Genomic DNA, 5,000 nt, shown 5'->3' with positions numbered 1-5,000 from the left:
CTGTTTAAGTACCTGCGGATCGCGCCGGGTCTCTGTCGCAAGTGCTGGTTAGAGGAATCATCTCGAAGTGCGTGCGTGGAATGGCTCGGTGCGAGAATATTCTTTCGTTTGGACGCACTTTTGTGTCCGTGCTCTGAGTTTTGTGAAGTAGTTGAGTGGGAGATGTCACGGCTTTGGGGGGGAACGAGCTTAAAGCCGTCGCTTCCGTTTGCAGCGGTGCATCTGTGACTAATCCGCAATAGAAGGCGCGTCAGTACTTCAACAATAGTTTTTAAGTAGCGTGTAGCCGTTTCGTGCACTTGAGTGAGGGGCGCTGATTATCCCTTCGTCTTTTTTAACGCATGCAATATTAACAGTCTCTTAAGTGGTTTTGCGTTTTGGTATTTCATGAGGAGGGAACTTCATATTTTGTTGAATGATGTCGGGTTAGCTCTTGTGAGCGCAGCAGGTTATGCTATTGCATAATGTTTTTGAGGAGAGAGAGAGCATAAACGGTCCCTATCCGATGTGATGTGGGGAAAGATGACTAACTGGGTTGACAGTAACTTGCGACTGACCTCTGTCGGTTCAAAGTCAAAGCCCGAAAAGTGGTTTTTAAGAATACGTGTGCACCTATTTCCGCCTAATTTGTTATCGGTTTTAGCAAAGACGCCTTTCTAACGCGTTTCCCCTTCTTTGTGTTAGCTCCAATTGGAAAGAATAATTGTTTTAAAGTTGTTGGAACACTTTCAACAATACACCTTAGTCAGCGCCATGTTTGTTTTTTTGACGGTAAGGAAAAGCAGCGAGGCTGTAAAAGGATTACTGTTTGACGACAGCGATTGTTTAACTGACCAAATGTCTTCCGTTTAAGAAGGCAAACTTCACAAACTGTTGTAAAAGTTATAAATTGTAAAAAAGGTCCTTTAAGGTTTGCCATTAAAGATGAATAACTTACAGCCTCATTTTCATCCGCGTTAAATCCAATATGGCGTCTAACCTGACTGTAAAAGTAGACCATTAAAACGATCAGTATAATTTTATTATAATATAACTTGGGCTAACTGTCCAAACAGTCTGTTAAAGTAATAGTGCCTACAACTATTTCATAAAAAAAAGAAAATAAAAATAGATTATAACAGTCACGTTTAAAGAAGCTTATCAAATAGTGGAATGAAGATTTGGAAATGTCTTACTATTAGCTACCTTTATGTCTATAAGTAATGGGTCTCGGTGGATTGAGGAAGTTCTTTCCAGTTATGTGCGTAATATTATGCATTGAGCAAACGGACTAGTCAAAGTTCAAGAAACCTTTATTTGTGTATTTGCATTCTCATTAGCATAGTCATGATATTGGACAGAGGCCTCATGAATAAACACAGCAGATGCAGAGCTTATTATTCAATTTCCTCATTATTGACATTTCGAGCTCTTTGATTTCTCCTTCAGGACTGTTTCAGCTACTTTACTAATATGATTTTCGTAGAATTTGGCATTAGCGCGTCGCTAATCTAATTCTGCAATACCTTAAAAAGCACTAAGACACACAGCACAAGCAAATAGTCCATTCCAGTTAGATTCTGCATTATTCTTCAGCACTGGATGAAGTAGTACGATGCAAGTATCAAAATATATCAGGATGATGCTTTTAAAATGCCTCTTTTTTTTGTTTTGAACAAAGGGTCTGAATCACTTTGACCGCAGAAGTGCAGTATAAATCAGGTTCACTGTACTCTGGGGTTTTAAATATTCACACCAGGACCACATAAGAAGCCTGCAAATGATTCCTTATTATAAAGTAAGACTTATAGTAATTTAATTATGCTCCAATGTATAGCCTACAGGATGACTTTACAGACTTCTGTTGAAATGATGATCTTCCTATTTTGATTGGTTTTAACTATTCATGTTGCCAGAGGGACATTTAGGGCCAGAAAAGCAAAAGGCAGAATAGAACCAATGCATTTTGCCTTCATTTTCAGTGGTACATTTTTACTAAAGGGAATTATAATATACATACACAACCGATTAAACTTGTGGGATAGTAAGATTTGTATCTTAATCATTTATAGGGAAAGTTTGTATTCAGCAATGATGCATTAAATGAATTAAAATTGACAATAAAGGCAATAATAATTCTACAAAAGGTTTCTATTTCAAATAAAATGCTGTTTTTAACTTTTAGAGAATCAGGTTTATACAAAATGTTTCTAGAGCAGCAAATTAGAAGGATTTCTGAAGGATCACGTGACACTGAAGACTTGAGTAATGATGCTGAAAAATTCAGCTTTGACATCAACTTAAAGTGCATACAAATACAGTTCAGTTAAATTGTAATAATATTTCACAATATTAGTGTTGTACTGTATTTTCATCAAATAAATGCAGCCTCGGTGAGAATAAGAGACTTGTTTCAAAAAATGAATTGGTGATATTTTAGTCTGGAGGAATCTTGCATTTGAAAGAGTGAAAAGTGAAACTACGTTATCAATGCCCTGCACATTGTAATGAGAATAAATGCAGCGAACGAAACATGCTAATTAGTGTTTCTTGCTAAGGCAAGCATCATTTTTATTGCTGCTCATGCTCAGGGTTAGGGATTTGAACAAACCCCTACCCTTATTAAACTTCGGTGAGTAACTCTTCCTGCGGTCACGAGGTTGTCGAGGAGAGGTGCGCTATTATTTTTGTGACGTGCGATCACTCACAGGCAGCTTTTAGTCAAGACTATAGACCATAGAGGGGGTGCAACCGTATAGTAATGTGCTAAAAACACACACGTTAGCAACTGCATAGAAGTGACGTGGCAACCTCCCACAACAGCCTAGCATCGCAGCGTGACTTTTGCAATGGTAAGAACCACTCACGTTTTGTTCAGAAAATGATTTAATGCAGTTAAGCAAAGAATGGAACTGTATCCAGGTGTTTTTTTTTTTTTATTACTCACGTAAATTCCATCAACAATGAATCAAATGCCACTGTTGTCATACTTTAAAACCTGTTATCACACTTTCCCCTTCTTTAGCAGCGATAAGGAAGCTATTTTCGAAACTGTATAGTGATTTAATGCAGAATAAACTGTAGTTCAACACAGTCAAGTCACCCTTTTGAATGAAAGGCGATTTCGGGTTTTTCAAAGAACCTTTTAATTCTTAATATTCTAAGAATAATATATTCTTAATATTCTAATTTTTGGGAGTGTAAAAATATTAGATATGCGTCTATATCTAATATTAGAATACAGGAATTTATTAGTGCTGTCAAATGATTAATTTCATATGTAATAAAAGTTTTTGTTAACATAATATATGTGTGTATACTGTGTGTGTATATATATATATATATATATATATATATATATATATATATATAATTACACATGCATGTGTATATTTAAGAAAAATTTTACGTTTATATATCAAATATATTTATAATGTAAAATATATGGATATATATAAAAGTCAAAAAAATTTTTTTAAATATATACTGTATGTATGTGTATTTTTATATACATAACAAATATACACAGTATACATACATATATAATATAAAACAAAAACTTATTTTGGATGCAATTCATTGTGATTAATTATTCACCAGCACTAGAATACTAATACTGCCTATACTTGTGGAAAATTTAGCTTGTTTATGGAAAAAAAAAAACAAAAGTGCTAAGCTACTTCCAAAAACTTGTTTTCACAGTGTTACCACAGAAGAACCATTTTTGGTTCCCCGAAGAACTTTTCACTATATTATAGTGTCACGCTATTGAAAAATGTCTGTAGTTAAGTTAGCAGCATCACTGCTTTTAGTTCTTCATACCGTTCTTTACATAATGTAGGCCTGCTATGTGAGTAATACCTTGAACTTTTTTCCATTAACTAGCCTGCGAGGGATTTGAACTTTTCCTCCGTGTCAAATTACACTGCCGATGTAGCAGCTTGTGATATAATTGCGTAGAAATTAATACAGAGTAATATAAAACCTATACAGTGGCACCTTACACAGAGGAGCTATCCGTGCTGCATGAAGCCAGCGGACGCGAGCCCATGCGTTAGTTCTCACTTGAGACGGCCATCAGTGAGGGTTATATTTAAAGCTTTTATACTGAGAGCATTGGCCAGCTGACACCGTTAAACTACGGCTGTGCCTCAGCAACTTTTAGTGAAGAAGAACGGACCATCCGCTCGCAATAGATACAAAACATGATGGACAGAATTTAGAGTTTCAGATTGAGGCTTTCACACATTTCTGATATTTATTTTTTTTCACTGCTCACTGAAAAAAATACACCTCGAAAGCACTGCATGTGAATGCTTAATGCAGTGCTGTAGTTGCAAAAACTTATCTTAACGTTATCTTTATATTTGCATGTAAATGAAAATATACTGTTTCATTTAGAATTTTATTTTGCACAAAAACATCTCTCTTTATATTGAACGTAACAGAAAAGGAGGATTTTCACCATACAATACACATATAAAAAGGTTAATGGACTTTTTCCCCTTACATTTGTGAGAATTAAGAAAATAAAAAGATAGATATACATTTTCTATTACAAGATATAAGTTAAGAAAAGAGATAATATAAACTATAAAATATTTAAAATTGTTGAATTTTTTTTATTTTAAAAAAACTTTGGAAAAGGTTCGATTTTCTGCATTTTCATGTCCGTAGCGAGCATTTTCATAGGACAGAATGACAATAGAAAGACAAAAAAACAGGAAAAAAGGGGAAAAAAAATCTGAACGCCTTCAATTCTGAGAAGAAAGTTCAAATTGTGAAGTTCATGTACAATAAACATGTGATTGCTTGAAAAGTCTGACATTAAAATTGTATCAAAAATAAATATGGCCTCAATCACATTTACACAAATTTTATCTGTGATAAACAAAAAATTCAAACCGGGTTCAAATTTCTGTGTTTTCGCATCTGTAACAAGCGTTTTGATGAATAAGAGTGAAAAAAAACAAGACAAAACAGAAAAACTTTCTAGGAAAAAGCTATATTACAATAAAAAC

General features: G+C 34.5%; 1 protein-coding gene across 5 annotated transcripts in view; it reads left to right on the top strand.

The window, feature by feature from the left end:
• Positions 1 to 5,000, top strand: part of syngap1b (synaptic Ras GTPase activating protein 1b) — a 99,675-nt gene that overhangs the window by 933 nt on the left and 93,742 nt on the right. The window lies entirely within an intron of this gene.

This window comes from Puntigrus tetrazona, chromosome 16 (assembly GCF_018831695.1).
Source record: "Puntigrus tetrazona isolate hp1 chromosome 16, ASM1883169v1, whole genome shotgun sequence".
Lineage (NCBI taxonomy): Eukaryota > Metazoa > Chordata > Actinopteri > Cypriniformes > Cyprinidae > Puntigrus > Puntigrus tetrazona.
This window is presented reverse-complemented; position numbering and strand designations above follow the sequence as displayed.